An 18,420-nucleotide genomic window follows, 5' to 3' on the forward strand; every position below is an offset into this window, starting at 1 on the left:
GACCCACGCTGCAGCAGTTCATGGAAAATGTTGTCCATGGGATGGACTCATACTGGAAATATTCATGGAGGACTGTCTTCTGTGTCAGGGACCCCACACAGGAGCAGAGGAAGGACTCCCCTCCCTGAGCAGCAGCAGAAACCACATGTGAGGAACTCACCATAACCCCCATTCCCTGTATTCCTGCACTGCAGGGAGGGAAGAGATAGAGCTTGGGAAGGAGGGAGGGGTGGGAGGAAGGTGCTTTTAAAATTTATTTAGTTTCTCATTAGGATGATTTTTTGTGGTAATAGATTCAATTAATATCCCCAATTCAAGTTTGTTTTGCCCACAACGGTATTTGGTGAATGATCTCTCCCAAACCTTATCTCAATTCATGAACCCTTTGTTACATTTTCTCTCTCCTGTCCAGTTACGGTGCTGAGTGATGGAATGACTTTGGTGGGTGTCTGGCACCCAGCCAGGGTCAGCTCACTACGTTTTCCTTCTAAGATGCACTGATACCATAAGTGGGAGTTTTTCTGGGATATCAGGCTTTGCTTTGCTGCCATTTGCTGCCACTTGCTCCAAGTTCCCTGGATTTGCATGTGACATCCCAGCATGGGACACTGATGGAATCTGAAAATCCTATGGGTGATGACTGAAAACTGTCTTTGGTTTTGCCCCAGAGAGATACAGCTAAATTAAAAGGCACTCTGTTGGGGATGAACGTAACAAATACTTTCTTGGTACACTGAGCAGTCAGTGAAGGAAGGATTGAGTTGAGTCTTCCCAAGAACCAGACACAGGTAGGTATCTTACTTTCTCTTCCATGTGTCTTTGTAACCTTGTGAAATTTTTTGAAATCTGATGTTTTGACTTGTATAAGCAGCATTGTGATGATTATACATTTCGACATTTTGCAGAGCACTTTTACCCAGCCATACAAGCAATACTAAATAGACTGTAATAGATTGTCTATCTTTGCTAAAACATGTTATTTGCTGTTTGTTAACAGCAAGCTGTCAGGCAATTGTTTGAAAGCTTATAAAGAGTGAAGTAAAAAAATAACAGATAGTTGCTTTAAATTTTTCATTTGTCCTTAGTTCTGTTGTCATGATCAAAGAAAATTGGTACATATTTTAAATGACCTTTGCAAAAGTTACTATTTTTGGTTGCCATTATGTTCAGGCAGTTAGAAAAGCGGGGTAGATGTTTGGACAACAGCTTAGATACACCAGTATTAAATTTCTCTAGAACTATAAGATAAAAATGCTAGAAATCATCATAATGATATTCAATTTACTTCCCTTCTTGTTGCTTTTGTGTCTGTGTTGCCCTGTATCCACTTCACAAAAATAGATCTGGCATACATAACTCCTACCAATTAAAAAAAAATCCACTTGAATATGTTGATGTCTAAACAATATCCATATTCCCTTTATAAGCCAGCAGTGATAAACTAGGAGGTGCACTAGGAAAATGAAAACAATTCTGGTATGCTTAAAATGTTTCATATTCAGCTGTCATTTGTCTAAGTTATTGTTTTAAATTTAAGAATTTATGTTTTACCAGTTTTCATTGATATTTTAAAAACCAACTAGATAGTATTTGAGCTTGATAGAATAGTATTAGTTGATAGTATTGGTTGATCTGAGCTTTTGTGTGTGTGAAATAATCTGGCCTTCTTTTCTCTTGAATACTCCACTGTTGATAACTCTTGTACAGCTGTAAAGTACTCACTGGAGAACAGAAAATTTTCACATGATGCTAAAATGTTTTCAGTAGCTGCATTTGATAACTGTATTTTCTAGTTTACTTTTATCATGTGAAGATGAATTGGAAAGGGAGAACTAAGGAGGCACTAGCGAAGCAGACTAGTGTGGCTGAAATTAGGGTCACTCACAATTTATGAGTGATATGGATGAAACTTGGCAGTGCATGTTGGATGCTGTCATGGTCAGTCAGGCCTTGTTATGTATTCAGAGTTATGTATTCATATTGATGCTTATATCAGAGCAAACCAGAAGCTTTCACTGAACTCAGTGGTTGTTGTTTAATCCTGACTGTGTTGTTGGCAGGCAAATTTAAACTGGAGGTCACTGGCAAATGTGGCAAAACATTCAGTAAGTTTTTTGTACTTTCTCAGTATTTCTCAAAATTACTCAAAATATTTTTCCCAGACCTTCCTCATTTAAAATAAACTTCTCTGCCCAGAAATTCTAGTTTGTGGCAACAAAATATTGCTCAACTCAACTTCTGCTGATCAGTATTTGAAGAAGCCTTTCTATTACTTCTTGTGAATGGCTGAAGTTTTGAATGCTATCTGGAGAGTTACTGTATCTCAGCTGAGATACAGTAACTCTCCAGATTCTGACATCTGTGACCAGAAGTTTAATATTTGCAGTAGTAGTCAAATAGCATAAGCTATCAGTCCAAGAGCACAGAGCAAAATGGAGCACCACAAGTGTCACGGTATTATGAGCAGAAAAAACACATTTGAATAAGGGGACCACGTCATAATTAAAAAACCTAACCACTTTCCTGTTGCAGCATGTCTTGGTGGTGCTTGAATTCCCTCTCTGAGTTACTCTAAGCAAATAGTTCATAACTTTTGTTTTAATGGCAGCTTAGGCTATCCAAAGCTGTAATTTTCTTCTTCCTGTTCTTGACTAGAGTTTCTGTTCTCATGCTGTACTTCTCTGCCAACACAAGGTTTTTTTGAGCCCACGGTGAAATGGACTGAGAGACTCCTCTGTCTCCTGGTTTTGTTTTGTTTTGTTTTCCTTTAATTTTCTAGCTGTATTTAGAAATTAACCTCTCTTAGTATCCTCTGGGCAATCTTAACACATTGAATCATAGAACCATATAATGGTTTGGTTTGGAAGGGATCTTAAAGAACATCTAGTTCCAGCTCCCTGCCATGGGCAAGAGCTCCTTCCTCTAAACCACACTGCTCAGAGTTCCATCCATACTGGCTTTGAAAACTTACAGGAATGGGATATCCACGGCTTCTCTTGGCAACCTGTTCCAGTACCTCACCGCTCTCGCAGTAAAGAATTTTTTTCTAATATCTAATCTAAATATACCCTCTTCAGCTTCTAAGCCATTCCACCTTATCCCTCTGCTGCATGCCCTTCTGAAAAGTCCCTCTCCCACCTTCCTGTAGGCCCCCTTTAGGTACTGGAAGGGTCCCTATGGTCTGCCCAGAGTATTCTCTTTTCAAGGGTGAACAGCCCCAGTGCTCTCAGTCTGTCTTCACAGGAGAGGTATTTCTCTCAGGCCCTGTGATCAATTTACTTCCCCTCCTCTGGGCTCCTTACCACAGGTTCACGTCTTATGTTGGGTGCCCCAGAGCTGGATGCAGTACTCAAGGTGGGTTTCACAAGGACAGAGTAGAGGGGCAGAATCACCTCCCTCACCCTTCTGTCTACATTTCTTCTGATGCAGCCCAGGATACACTTGGTTTTCTGGGATACAGGTGAACAATGCTGAGACATATTGAGTTTCTTGTTGATCTACACTCCCAAGTATTTTTTCCCTGGGCTTCTCTCAATCCATTCTCCACCCAGCCTGTACTTGTGCTTGGGGGTCCTTCAGCAGACATTGGGACAGGCTTACCTTGGGACAGGCATGCCCAGGAACACTATCTACTGCTGTGCAGACCAGGCCACCAACACTTTCTCAATTCTGTGGCTGTCTGATATTGCAGTACACTGCATGATAGCAGTACAAAACCCTGACAGCAGCTCTGATGAACACTCCTAAGTTCCACCTTTCCAAGTACATTTCTCTCTCCTTTCCACTCTTTGGCTGGATGGTGTTGCTGGGGTCAGAGATATCTCTGCGGTGCCACTGCAGAACACTGGTATCACACAGGGAAAATTCCTTAGAGAGAAAGCCTGTTCACTCAGAGTGTTTTTTAAGAGTTATTACGTTTGTGTAAAATCTCCTAAGCACGTTTTGCTAAGTCAGCTGTAGGAACTATGTGGACACTATGTCAACCCAGCTAGGAAATAGTAAATCTATTGATTCAAAGGGGTCTTAGCCTGAACCACTTACAAGACTAAGTGCTCTTTAATGTCAATAACAGTTGGAAAATTGAGTTCTAAATTTAAAAATATGCAACAGCTGTCTTAATGAGAAAATTTCTTGGATCTTTTCAGCTCCAGTTGAGAGTTCTAGGAAGTAAACAACAGCTAGAGCTTGTAGGTAATAATCTGCTGAAATGTTTTACCAATGGAAAACCTATTTTCTTCCTCCTTGAACTGATTTTTTTTATACTCTAGGATATACCAGCCTGATACCAAAAGTACAGATACTTGATCTTCTCAATAAAATACTAGTCACTGTTCTAGTTGGTAAACTGGAGTACAGGAAGATGACAGAAGGTCCCAGTCACCTGCTCCTGGCATCTTTTTCTTCCTCCAAATCTGGATGCAGGACAAACAAGATGTTAATGGAATCCTATTTTCTTTTTGGTGTCCTGATTCAAAACTTTTTTTTTTTCTCTAGACAATGTAACATTTTGCATGTGCTGGATTTTCCATATTATATCCAGCTTTGATGTCAGAATGTCTGTCATATCTTACACAGTAGCAAAAAAAGAACATTTCTGTTGTAGCATCTGTCACTACAATGATCATTTAGGTTGGAACCAATATGAAGGAGTCACATGCTTTATGTAATATTGTAGAAATTCATGAACTGGTGATCCTAATTGCAACCTTAGCTTTAGCTACCCATGTTCAACTTGAAAATCTTAGCACAGGCCAGAAAATTGAAACAGTAAAAGAGCACTAGAGCTTAATAAGCACAAATTAGCAATACAGAATCACTGACTTACTAGTTTCAGTCCACTTTATATATCCTTCCATACTCTTGACTTAAAAATACATTCAGCATGGTTAGAAATATTTTTGTGTCTATCGGAATCAGGTAGAAAAAATACTTACTGAAAATTCAGCCTACTGCTGCAGTGAAAAAATCTGAGAGAAGGAAAATAAAACTGAAATAAGAAGAAAAGAAAAAAAAAGAAAATTAAGAAAAAGCCGTCTGAAGAGTTCAGAATAAAAAAATACTTCTTTAGGCTTCTCTTAACATATAGGAACTGTTATAGGAAATTAAATGGTATTTTATTGATTTTAGCCTCTCATTTCAAACAGAATAATTGATATTTTATTGATATCCTCATATGTAACTACTGTTTAATGCCACGATTCTATTTATAAAATGTAGTTTTCACTAAAAGGCATTTTAAAGAGAAAAAAAAAAGACCATTTATTTAAGTAAGGAAAAGTAAGCCAAAACTTGTGCAATTATATTATTCACCTTTTGATCTTTAAGAACTTTATTTTCTGAAGAGAAAGTGTGGGTGCTGTTTAGCTGTCCTTGAGCTATGATCAAACCATGGAAAGCGATGCAAACAAACAATGGAATGGGTGGTTTACACAGCAGTGGAATTTGTCAATGAACTGAAGCTCAGTGTTATTAAAAAATAATTAAGCACTTGAAGCATAGTCTTTTACACTTGCTAATTCTGGTGACTGTTTACATGCTACTGTTTGTTAAATGGCAAAGTTTATTGATTTGGCAAATTCAGTACCACATTGTATTTTTTTTATTCAGTCTGTGTTCCTACATGCAGTTCAGCATTTTTAAATGTCAACTGCAAAGTATTATTGATCTGTAATTAAAAGTGCAGAGAAAAATTAACATAGTAGAAGTTTATGGTCATTAGTACAAGTACTGTTAGGCAATTATTTAGCTTGCTTTAACCACTTTTTTTCCCAGTTATTGACATACAGTACAATGCTCACCTGCACATTTCTATTTTGTTAAAAAGACAAGTTGAATAGCTGCTGAGCAGTGGCCCTTTACAGGATTTTTGAAACCAGAACTTTGTGACATTATCTAAAAATAATTTCTCCTAAAGGTTTTCTTAAATGGAAGAATATTAAAGGAAAAATTACAAGCATTACAATACACTCACTATCCAGAAACATTTGTTGTGTGAAATCAGAATTGCTTTTTCCCATATGAATAGAAATAAAAAGGGGATTGTACTTTTTCTAGCTTGAGACACAAATACATTGATGAAGTACATTATATGTAGCATATATATTAGTTTTCTCTAATAATACTTTTTTTTTCCTTAGATACAGTACATGTTCTTTGAAAATAATCTAAAACAGATTATTTTGGTTCTAGTTCACCTCAAGATCAGGTGAATAATACCTGGAAGTGACTGGCAACTCTTCAAGTGACCTGAGCAAAAGGCCTTCCATGTCCAAGTCCATTTATCAGAAATTATCACAAATTGGTGATCTTGCTGTCCCCTCAACAGAGGCGCTGAGTGACTTGAAGAGAGGACTTGCTAGGCTGAAGGGAGGAAGAGTTTCCAGCAGCTGTTGCTATCCTGCTGTCTGCTATGTGAGCAGATGAGAGATGGGCTCCCAAGCCCATGCCCTGGGTCCTTCTATAAATATTCATTTAGTAGTATCCCCACTTGCTGTACAGTGCCAGCTCATTGATGTTTAAGAATAATTTGGAATGTATATGGACACTTGAATTGCTGTCTGCTGGTTTTTGTTGTTTTTAGGGTTTTTTACAGGTATACATCTTATAATTTTGAGATATTGGTACAACCCGTTTTATATGCATTTTAATTAGAGAAAGGACAATTACTGGCCTCCAAACCAATTCATCAAACTGCATTTCCTGGAAATGCCTGCTGGCTCCATGTCCCTCCCATGCAGCAGTTTCCCTGGTGAGACTGTGTGGTCCACCCTGTTTCTGAGTATCTTTCCACTGCCAACACATTGTTGTAGGACCCAACAGAAAGGTTATACGCCTCAGAAAGTCACCTTCAAGGGTACAGTCTGGCTGCTGAATCCATAGAAGAGGCTGCAGGTTTCCTGAATGTAAGTTTCTCTTTACATGAGGTAGCAGGCCAGCATAGGAAACAGTGGAAAACATAGGAAACAGTTTAGAACCACTCAACTGTATTATGCATCTGCTAAGAAAATAAATAAATAAGATTTTCCATTTTTGCTGACACTGTATTATACCCCGTCTGCTTTGGCTTCTTTGTTTTCTAATGGTGTCTGGTTTACAGGAGATACCAGGTAAAATATTCCAGCAGTAAAATATAAAGCCCATCAATTTTGCAAGGCCTGCATGAGGACTCTTATGAAAGTCTTGATACAGGAGTCAGACTTGACTTTGGTAAACAGTCTTTTTCTCCATTGTTGACAATATGTAATACTTCTGTTGAAACCTTACCTGAACATAAGTTTTTATATAAATACTGGGTTCTCACTTCTAGAAAAAAAGAAATGTTTCACATTCACATTAGTTACAAATTGTCAAGGAAATTGTAAAGAATTACAAGGAAAGTTTTCAAAACTGGAATTAAAAATTTACCAGAAAATAAGCAAACAAAGAACCATGTTTTAAGTATCTACTGTGTTAGAGATATGACTGCTATAGCATGTCATCACACGTGTTAGTGGTGAGGAGAGAGACATGTACAATGTGTTTCCATTCATAAATTCAAAGCTGGCTCAACCTGACTTTTTTGATCTGCAATATGACAACAGGGGAATACTTTTAGGGGTAAACAGATGTTAGCAAGATAATACTATCTTTGCAAAATTCCCTAAGACTCTTTTCTTCTTCCCCATTATTTCAAACTATGGATGATACTTTTAGAAGGAATGAAAATAGTTTTTCTTTTTGTTTTTGACATCATTTCACTGAGAACAGAAGAGTCCCTTCAGGTTTAAGTTTGAAGAGTTCAAAGATCAGCTAATAGTAAGGCCATGTAATCATTCATGGGCCATGTGTATTTCTTGCTTTGTTCTACTATTTTCATGCAAGGGTTTTCTCTAGTGGATTATTTTACAGAAATTGAGTAGTACTGTTTATTGCATGGCACTTTTTGTTCTTCTTAATCTATTACAATTGTGGCCGTAAGCTATATGTTCATGGTATTTGCACTCAGTTAAGATAAATAAAAATACAGACCTTCATTTTGACAACTAAAGGTGCTAAAACCGACAGCCAAACAAACTCCCACACTTATTGATATGATCAAGACACAATTACACAGTGAATTAGAAACAGTTGAAACTTTTTAGGTTCCAAATATACTGATGGTACATTTAGGTCCCCATGTACTAAATACGTTTGGCTGAAAAATGAAATCAACACAACTGGATGTAATGACGACATGAACTTTTGTTTTCTTTTCTGGTAGCTGTAGAAAAACATTAGAAAAATATTTTGAAAATACTTATTTCAAAAGTTTATTCATGAAACAAAACATTATTGTTTTTTTACGAAGTGTGAAATTATTCTATGGAATTGTAAGAACTTATTCATCCAGAAATCAGAGCCCTTTTTTTGGGTGCTAGTGTAGAATCAGCTAAAATGAAAAAAATATTGTCTTGCCTTGTCAAGTGAACATCTTATTTTTTAAATATAGATTTCAGTCAATTAGAGACTTTATCTTCCTTAAAAGCACAAAGAACAAATGGTCAGTTTCATTAAAGTGGAGGTAGTGGTTGTTTGTCTTTCACTGTTGACAACATTGAAAGCAGCAGTGCAATTTCTGTAACAGCATAACACCAATCTTTTTTTTTTTTGATGACAGGAAATTTAACTGGTAGTTGAATCAGTTGGTTTTGTGTGAAAGTCAGAGAAATCAGGGCTGTGAAATTTTCACACAACTTCTGTTTTTGTGCAGAACAAACATTTCGTCTGGTACACATAGTAAATATACTACATGTGTACCAAGGATGAATATGGACCAGAGAGATGAGGAGAGATTCCTGACCCACAAAATGAAATACTGCAGATCTTTCATGCTTAGCCTGAATAAACACAATTTCCGGAAATATCACCTTCTCCCTGAACCATTCCATGGCACTACTGTATGGGACAAGACTGAAAAATAAACTTGGAGTAGAAACCCTGGCCCAAAACAGGTTCATCAACGTAACCCATTTGCTGAGCAGAGAGATCCCTTTTGGACAGCAGGACTACTACATATAGGAAGTGCCTTACCCTACACACTTTTTAAGTTTTGCACTGAAAGAGTACTCTTTTCCTTTAATTAGTGTAGTTTTGCTGTCTTTTTTTTTTTTTTCCCTTCTCTTTGCTGTTTTGTCATTTCAGCTGTAAAAGTGTGGTGGTATTGTGCTTTGTTCTCTTCCCAACTCATCGGTGCGTAACACACAGCTTTTTATCAATATATAAATATTTGAAATACTGTAAAATAATACTAAAATATGACATGGTAATATTTTTAGGGCTTCATATTCAGAGGCATTTTTCTAGCATCTATAGCATGCAAAAAGTAACATTAGGTGGTACAGCATGCACAATAAATTCTTCTCCAAAACCCGAAAGTGTTTAAATATTTTTCTACATTCACAATACATTAACTGTACAACATGACTATATAGTGGATTATTTCAAATCACATTATATTCTGTTTTCTTTCTTTGAATGGCATTAAATAAAAAAAAAAATCTCAACAGTGCAATGTTAGAGGCTTTTGTAGAGCCTTTTGAACAGTAGTCTGTTACTTTCACAAAATACACATGCACATACACTTGCACAGAAAAAATATCATCATAAGCATTTCCACTGTAATAGTAACCTTTCCATAGACTTTCCAACTTGTCTGGTCTTCCTTGAAGGTCGATTGAGTTTTCAACTCTGTTATCTGCTAGGTGTTTGATGGAGTGGTCCAGATAACAGAGGAGAGAGCAAAGGAAAAAGAATTTTTTGAAGATCAAAAGTGTCTGTTCATTTTGTTATCTGACCCTATCTGTTGTCATAGTAACAGGTTTCTTTTAAACTCTGCCATCAGATGATTTGTCTCTATCTGCTATGAATTCTGCTTTGACTGAGTAGCTGCTGGTAAGGTATAAAGTGGGTACAGTGTTTTTCAGTTTCCTATTGCAATATTAAGAAGTGAAAGATAGAGGATGAATTCTATTTTCCTATTGGATTGTTCAAGATTTCCTTTTTCAGAAGTATTGAACTGTCATCCTAATTTCACCAAATAGATAATACTTCCAAAATCTTCACACAGTGTTGCAGTTCTAAGGCTGATAGGATAGAAATGAAAATCCAGGCCCAAATCCTGAGAAGAAGAGTGCAGTTCCCGTTTAAGGCTGCAGAGCCTGAAGTTACTCATTAAATGCTCATTGACTCCTCACAAAAGCAGGAGCAGGTTGTGAATGGTTTAGTCACAAAGGGATCCAGAAGAACCGTATTCTGTGCTGGATGTGCATAATGGCAGGTCACTGCAGTAGTTCCTATTTGCATGGACTATTAATTCTCTCTTCCCTTGGGTGACTTAATCATCAATCAGCATATGGAAGGAGAACACAAGATTATAGAACTTGAACTGAGCTACCATACCTGTTTCCGCCACTGCAGAAATCACAACATATTGCTCCTTTCAAAAATAGGACAAACTGATCAGATCCACCTAAAAACTACATGCCTTCCCCCCCCCCCCAAAATTTCCTCTGCTAAAAGCCACTTCCACAATCTCATGACAATCATCAATGCACAACCCTTCACTACCTTATTTTTGTCAGGTTCTCTGCCAAGTTATTTCAGTCTCCTCTAATAAGATGGGCTCTGAAGCCAAAGCAGAGATCTGTGCAATTAGAAATTACACCTATTAATTAATAATTAATAATGGTTAGTTAAATCTAAGCATACTAAAATATTTTAAATAACAGCAGGATACAAATATTTTAGAAAATTCTGATGGCATAGCCAGGCACAATGTATAAAGACTTTATATATACATATGTGAACAATGGGACCATCAAAGGGAAAAAGATGTGAGAAGTTGCAGGTAAGAAATACCCACATAAAAAGCAGCTGAAAGTCAAACAACAAGCAGATGGACTAGCTGAGGACAACCCCTTATGCAAGGGCAGTAAGTAGCATTAGAAATAGAAAAAAGCAAGGAAATTTGTAGAAGAAAGGAAAATAGTCCATTTCTCCTGCTAAGCATAATTGTGAGATTATTCAAAAGTGAGACTTTTTTTTTTGGTTATGCAATATATACATGATAAGTGAAAGAAGATTTTTAGAGCTGCAGATTGATTACTATAAACTGCAATTTCTTGAGCTAGATATGTCTTTGAGTTGGGCTTTCTGACAGAAATGTATCAAGCTAAGCTAAAGGACAACCTGTGACTAGGTTTCCAGGCAGCATAAGCATTCCCAAATACAGAACAGACCATTAATGATGAGAATTACAAAAAACACCAGCTGATTGGGATAGCCAGTGACTTTTTTCAATCACTAGATGTGATCTAGATGACTAACAATGTTATTATTTTTAACTAACAGGAAATTTGTAATGAGAAATGAGTGCTTTAAGAGGGTTTACAATAGTTATAGAGAATCTACATGGGAAACTTTCCAGAGAAGCTGTTCTTCATTTGCTAAGAATAGATTCTACGCAGTTAAGTGATAGGCTTTCCTAAGATGTATGCACCCATGTATTTTGAGTGTCAGAAGTTAAGGGGAGGATTTGAACTTGACTTATGTTAATGTTAGAAAGGATTTCACATCTGTATTTATGTGATGGCTGTTCACTCAATATTAATCTGGGTGCCTGATTGTACTTTGATAATTGATTAAAATTATCAGTTTGATAGTCTTATTCCTAGAATTATGGTGTTGCATTGAATATTTGCTCTTTAGAAGTACAGTCTAGCAGTACCAATATTTTCTTCTGTAAGAGAGATACTTGTAGCTTTGCTGTAGGTATTTGTTTTGTTTGAAGAGAAAACACATTTTAGGCTACCTGAAGATCCCACCTGGTCTTGTCATACATGTCACAAGCTTTCTGGAATGACCTTGAGCTACATTATTTGCCTGACATCACCCGCATGGCCAGGTGACCTGGGCAGCTGCAATGTGCAATGACAGCTGGAACGTGTGTCCTGTCACTAGCTGCTATAGGTAGGCATGCAGCTACGAGTGTCCTGTGTGGCAGTGGAAACCTAAATTTTCCTGTGATTTATCTAAGGCTTAGTTGTCACCATGGGAAGGTGACATCAAGTTCTAATATCTGTGGAGATGCTGAAGGTATAGTGCTGAAACACTCACTCATGCCTCCAATTTTCTACTTCATCAGCATAATTACTGCTGGCAGATAAATTTTCAGTTTAGGACTACGGATCTCAATTCTGCAAATACTTATACATATGTTTAACTTTAGGAATGCAGATAGTTCCATTGTGGTTTATGAAACTAGCCATGTGCTTGGAGTTATGCATGCGCATAAATGTCAGGATTGCTGCCCAAGGACATAATTTACCAATAATCTGTAGGAAAAGAAATGTCTTCTATGGAGGGCAGCTATTTCTTTCAGAAATGCCTACATGGGATATTGTTTTTACAATCACTTTTAGATGAGTTACTTTCTAAAAATCCTGGTTCATGGGATTTTCTTTTGAATGCTTTATGGATATATCTTCCTTTTTATTGAGGTATTTTCTGGCGAGAATTTTAAAGTAGTTTTCAAAAGCTAGTCAGGCCCAGCTTCTTCTCTTTAGAGCAGGCACGGGTGGGCCTGGTTCCTTTAGATCTGCAAACTGGGGAATCTACAGGCAGGTCAGATCTCAGGAGAGGAGTTTGTCATATGGAAATGTTTAACGGTCCAGCTTACATTCTGTATAGTCTCTCTTTTATCTTTTCAGGGTTTGAACATGATCCTTTCAAAGCCAGATAACCCAGAAAAATCCTCACGACTGCTTTGCTCGCTCCCTGATTCCTATAATCACAGTCCAGGAGGAATAGGTTACTATGACAATATCATTGCAATAGTTTTGTAAAGTGCTTTTAAATTTTTTTCAAGTCTCTCTCAGTGCTTAAGTCCTTTTCTGTTCTGAAAAAATGATATTTTCTGCTATTCTACTTATGTTACAACCAAGAAACAAAGGAACTAGGAAAGTATTTTGCTACATGAACGAGTATTGCCTTTCAGTATTTATATAAGTGAAGGAGCACAGTCAGAGAAACCCACTTAAAAAACTTCTTCAGGTGGATGAAGCAGCTATACACTGCTGAAATACCTTTAGACAACTTTTGTTTGCTCCCATATGTCTAATATCACATAAGGATCATATTCTTGTGTTCCTTTGTTATACTGATATTGCCATCACCAGTGAGTACAGGTGCTGATCATGCCTTCCAGTTGATTTGTGTTTTTGAAAACATTATGCTTATTAGCAATAATAATAAGGTAGATGTCAGAGAACCATCAGGCAAAAAATACCATCAGTTGGGACCCAAATGTATTAGGTCCATCTTATACATGGTTCCTTTTCATACATTTTTTAAAATTATGGTAATATTATTGTATGTGAGAATTAAAACTACTGGTAAATTAATGCAATTTAATATTTTAATTTTTGATTTTTTTTATTCTTATGTTCATAAGGCCATAGGGATAATTTGTTGTGAGGTTGCAAATGTCTTATTAAGGTCTACTGTACAACCCCTTGAGCAAAGCATGGTATACTGCAAGGTTAGACCAGGTTTCTTAGGGTTTTATCCACTCTGGTGTTGAAATCCTCCACAGATGGAAACGGATCGGCCTCTCTTGACAACCTGTTGCAATGTTTGACTATCCTCATGTCCCAAAAGCCTCATAAAATTTGTGCAAAACTCTGAGATCAAGATTTCTCTCCCTCAGTTTCACTGTAAGATTTTTGTCCTGGGTCTGCATTAGTTATTTATGTGAGGGTACAAGTCCCAGTATGAAAAGAGGCATCAGTACATTGAAGTAAGTGGACCTCTGCCATGCTTGAAATTATGAATCTTCTTGATGCCTTACTATCTCAGAATCTAATCCTGAATGGTAGAGTTACATGGTGCTGGAAACATTTTTCAGATATTTGCTATAGTAATAAATTTTAAGAATCATTTCGCTCATGAAGGTGGCTGCTTTAGTAGGTTGCTACAACTTTCTCAGTTCAAGGCAAAATTCCAGGCTGAAAAGTGTGGTCATGCATTAACATAAGATTCATATAAAGAGAGACTATGCCTATCTGCAAGTAAAAAAGACTTCAAAATAACTTGCAATGTCATGTATTTTTGAAAGTATTTTGCAAATAGCTGTTCTCCATTAAGAAATGCTACTGAAAAGCCAATGGAGTGTTACCCTAGCCAAACATTATTGTTTCTACCTCTCAAGATGAGCTGTTCAGAGCTCAGAAGGGAACTAGGTAGTATGAGCCTTGTTTCTACCTTAAGTGTAATCAACTCAAAGTGATGTTCTAAATTTGGCTCATAGTGAAGATGTATATACTTATGATTAATTACAGGATGCATAAAGTGCAATTTTTAAAATAAAGTACAAGAAGTGTTTGGAAACAGTACAACATAGTTTATATTACTAGATAAATCTTAAATGATCATAAAGCCTTTGAAAAAGGATGGTAGAATAAAGAAGTGTGTCTAAAGTCAAACAGAACCAGACAACATTATATTAAATTATATATTATAATATGAAGTTTATAATGAAGGCTGGATTCCAACAGCAGAAAGTGGTTGTAACACCTACATAGACTTCAACATTACTGAAGAAGAAAATAAAGAGAGAAAGAGATAAAGAACTGACTGTCTGGTGACCAACCTTCCTCTGTCAGCAGACTATTTTTGGAAAGAGTCACTGGCCCTCAAAGACCATATCTTCCCCGATCTCTTTCCAGCAATAAGTATATTATCAGGATGATCAAAAATCCTCTATCCTCTGATTTTTTTCATCTTTTACATTTTTGATTTATTTTATCAAACAACACAGGAACTTTCCAGAAATGCTACTTCTGCTGTAACATCACAGAAAACTGGTGCCAAGCTTGGCCAGCTACCTGCTAAGGATAAAATGGAGGTGGAAACCACCATTTGTATATGCCCATATAACTTGTAAGGTAAGCAAGGATACTGAAATCTGGTTATTTGGTAGATAGATACAGGGAGATCAAGGCATGTGGGAAAAAGGGCCGGAAACATATGGGGTGCAGAGACCACATGGGGAGTGGGAGAGCTGGCAGGACAGCTGGTCCCCAGATGATACTGAGATCAAATGACTGAGTACTTCAGCATGGCTTAAATAGTTAAGAAGTGTGGAGATGGAACTCTCCCTCATACACAAGAATGTGCATGTATTGCTGCTCTAATTAAGTCTCTCCCTGAGCATCAGAAGAAACCAAAGTCACTGAGATGGTTTCTCTGTAAAGTTCAGGACTTCCTCAACTGACCTTTAAAAGTCCCTGAAATGTTCTAATCCTTGGAGAAACCATGAAGTTTACAGGCTATGAACTTGTAGCTCATTCTGGATTTATTCAGCCCAGCAAAAAGTTTATCTACTCTACCTGTATCACTGAAGGCATGAAAAGGTGTGGATCTTATTGCACCTTAGTAGGCCAGAGACTTTCCAAAAGCTGTGCACTAATAACTAATACGGCTGCTACTTCATTTCTCTTCTTCTGGTTTGTGTCCTTTGTGATGTTCACTGTGAGTATGATTGTTTTCATATGCTTACATATACTATAATCACATCTTTCTTATAATACAGAGGCAATAGAGGAGGTACAGTTGTGAGCTAGTACATTTCAGTCCATGGTGTCTCACAGAGATTGTTCCTTTTAATAAAAACTGCTGCAGCATATTTAGGCTGAAATATTGCCTAAGTCTGGTTGTACTTTTCAAAGACAAACTTATTCAGAAGTTCTGAAGATAAAATCACAGTACAAGACATAGAAATCTCACTTTCCTCCTCTTCCTATTACAGTGTTTTAAAATCTGTTGTTAATATTTGTGGTAATGAGATAAATTCCTGTATCAAGTATATTCAGTGAAATAGAAAAAGCAAAGAGATGTTGCTGATAAGGGAAAACAAGAGGTCCTCAAGCTGGAGATTTGCCTCCCAAACATGTAATAGGTGACCCTTTGTTTAATAGGTGACCCTTTGTTCCTTCTTAAACTTGTTATTATTATTAGTGAGTTGGATTTGTGGGCATTGTAGTTGCTGGAAATGGGCATTTTGGAAACATTTGAAATCACATTGTAGGTTAGCAGCCCCTCTAAACATCTTCAGATTGTGAAATTAAGACCCACAGGGAAAGCAGTTTTCACATGGCAACGTAGAGAAAACTGGAGATAGATCACAAGACATCTGGACAGCTTTGTCAGGAGCCTGTCCACTGGCTCATGCTGTTTCCTCCAGGAAGCCATTCTCATGCAAATCTTATGCTCCATATCCAGGCCTGTGCTGGGTAAATGTATCTGAGCAGGCATCATGTTTGTACATACCCAAGCCTACCCCTTTCTCCCCATCAGCTTTTCTCTCTGTCCAAGAAGAAAAGCTCAATGCAAGGCCGTAATTCACATACCTCCAAGTGTCAGGAAAATACTCCCAGTAACTTAGCTATAGATAGACTATGTGCAGAAAATTTCATGTGAAAAATAGATCAGAAAATTACATATCACCAGAGAAGGACCAGAAAAGAAAACAGTTGGATAAATACAAGTGTGAGAGTCTCTGTCTTACCATTACTCTAACTGCTATAAAAATATTGCCGATGGGGTGATGAGATCAGTCTGGCTGCAGCTGTCATTGTCTTTAAAAGCCAGACAATAAAGCATGTTTGTTTTTACCTTTCTGTGATTGTTATTAAAAAAAAACAAAAAAAAAAACCACTTTAAATTGTACCCTTGAAATGAGAGAAATGGATGTACATTCTTACCTAAAGAGAAAACAGAATCTGTAATAAGAAGATTATGAATAAACCATTTTTATTACATTATTTTTAGCCTCATCAAAGAAGATGATTTCATACTCTTACCAACACTCACTCTAGTATCTTCACATCACAGTTCATAACACCCAGGTGACTAGTCTTTGCAGGAAGATTTCACATGCTATCCTCTTACAGCCTATTTATTTGCCCTCTGGAAACCATGTTCTCAGTTGGCGGGATTCAACTCCCCCAGGAGAAGATGTGCCTGGCCAGCTGACACAGACAGGGCTTAGTCTGCAGGGAGGGTTGAATTTCCTTAGCATGACAATGGGCAGGGTTTTATTGGCACAGACGGTTTGTGTCAAGCATGTGAACATATGTTCCTGAGGTCTGCAGGAGGAGCAGTTACAGATCTCTTAATACCCATCCTGGATTTTACATAGGCCTGCTCCTCCGGCTCAGGAATGAGTCACTAATGGGCTGAGTTTACCAGGGTTACCTACTCCAGAGACCACATGGGCAACCTGGCTGATCACGCACTGAAATGTGTGCCAGTAGCTTCATACCTCACAGTTTAATATTTCTGATGATTTGCGTTGAGTTTAAAATTTAAAATAAAGTGCCCTGAAACCCTCTAAGATCAGAAAAGAAAGACGTATACACATTCTCAGTAAAATATGCAGGTCCAATTACTTCTTCTCATTTCAGTAGAAGTATGTCTGGCCAAATTCAACAAAATATCTGAATATCTGAAACCAAAAAATCTAACATTAGGCACCAGTTTTCTGGGTTAAAATTAAATCAAGACTCATAAATAACTAAACAGACTTCTCAGACTGGATGGAAGTTGAAAATATAAAGAAGCCATATGCCTGAAATCCTGTCCAGTTCAGCTCTAAAGGTCACAGAGAGAATCATCCACTCAGGATTGGCAGCCTGAAATGGTCTGAATGACCAAAACTGGGATTTGTTTCACTGAACTTGTTTATCTAGAAGTAGAAGAGACACCTAAGTCTAAGCCAGTAAATCCGGGCTACCCTACTGTGGTTAACAGAAAGGAACAGACACTATCAGAGGACTTTCTCCTGCTCAGACAGATATTTGAAAACAGACCAGATGAATCACACTCAATAGGTGTTTCTTACTGTTTTGTTATTCCCTTTCTAGGAGCAAAAATCAATTGCCGCAGCTAAACCAGTGGATTCAGGAAGACTTGGGTCACACATGCTTCAGTGTACTTGTTACTGCAGGAAGGTATTCAAAGAACAAGGGGTTTTTGTCTAATAAATTAAACCCTAGGAAATGGAAGAATGATAATTTATTTCCCTTTAGGCTTAGAGATAAGGTAAAATATTGCTCATTATTTGATCGGTAATTTGTGCAAAAAAAATAACAGCAGTCAGTGAAGGATGAAAGACCAAGGCTGTCATCCTTCAGAAAATGGTTACTCTGATTTTTGAATATTCAGATGAGGTGGACAAGCAGAAAAGAGGTGCCAAATCTATGACTATCCTGCACTATGTGTGACATGTCAAAAGTCTCATTTTATCTCTATTTTCCTTTTTCACATCTTACCGTCAGGAACCTTTAGTCACAGAAATAACTTTGGGCTTGTGAGACATCCTGACTCAAAGAACCTGTTCTCACA

At 37.3% G+C, this 18,420-nt stretch overlaps 1 long non-coding RNA gene across 3 annotated transcripts; it reads left to right on the forward strand.

The window, feature by feature from the left end:
* Positions 1–646: 646 nt before the first annotated feature.
* On the forward strand, positions 647–18,074 carry LOC135288990 (uncharacterized). Of its 3 annotated transcripts, XR_010351786.1 has the most exons (4): positions 10,270–10,294; positions 12,726–12,825; positions 14,834–14,960; positions 17,940–18,074. It is a non-coding gene; the product is annotated as an uncharacterized LOC135288990 (long non-coding RNA). The 3 variants fall into 3 exon arrangements; XR_010351790.1 differs by lacking the exons at positions 10,270–10,294; positions 12,726–12,825 and adding an exon at positions 647–788; XR_010351787.1 differs by lacking the exon at positions 12,726–12,825 and having other exon boundaries at positions 10,265–10,294.
* Positions 18,075–18,420: the final 346 nt, after the last annotated feature.

The sequence above is a fragment of the Passer domesticus genome, chromosome 1 (assembly GCF_036417665.1).
Source record: "Passer domesticus isolate bPasDom1 chromosome 1, bPasDom1.hap1, whole genome shotgun sequence".
Taxonomy (NCBI): domain Eukaryota; kingdom Metazoa; phylum Chordata; class Aves; order Passeriformes; family Passeridae; genus Passer; species Passer domesticus.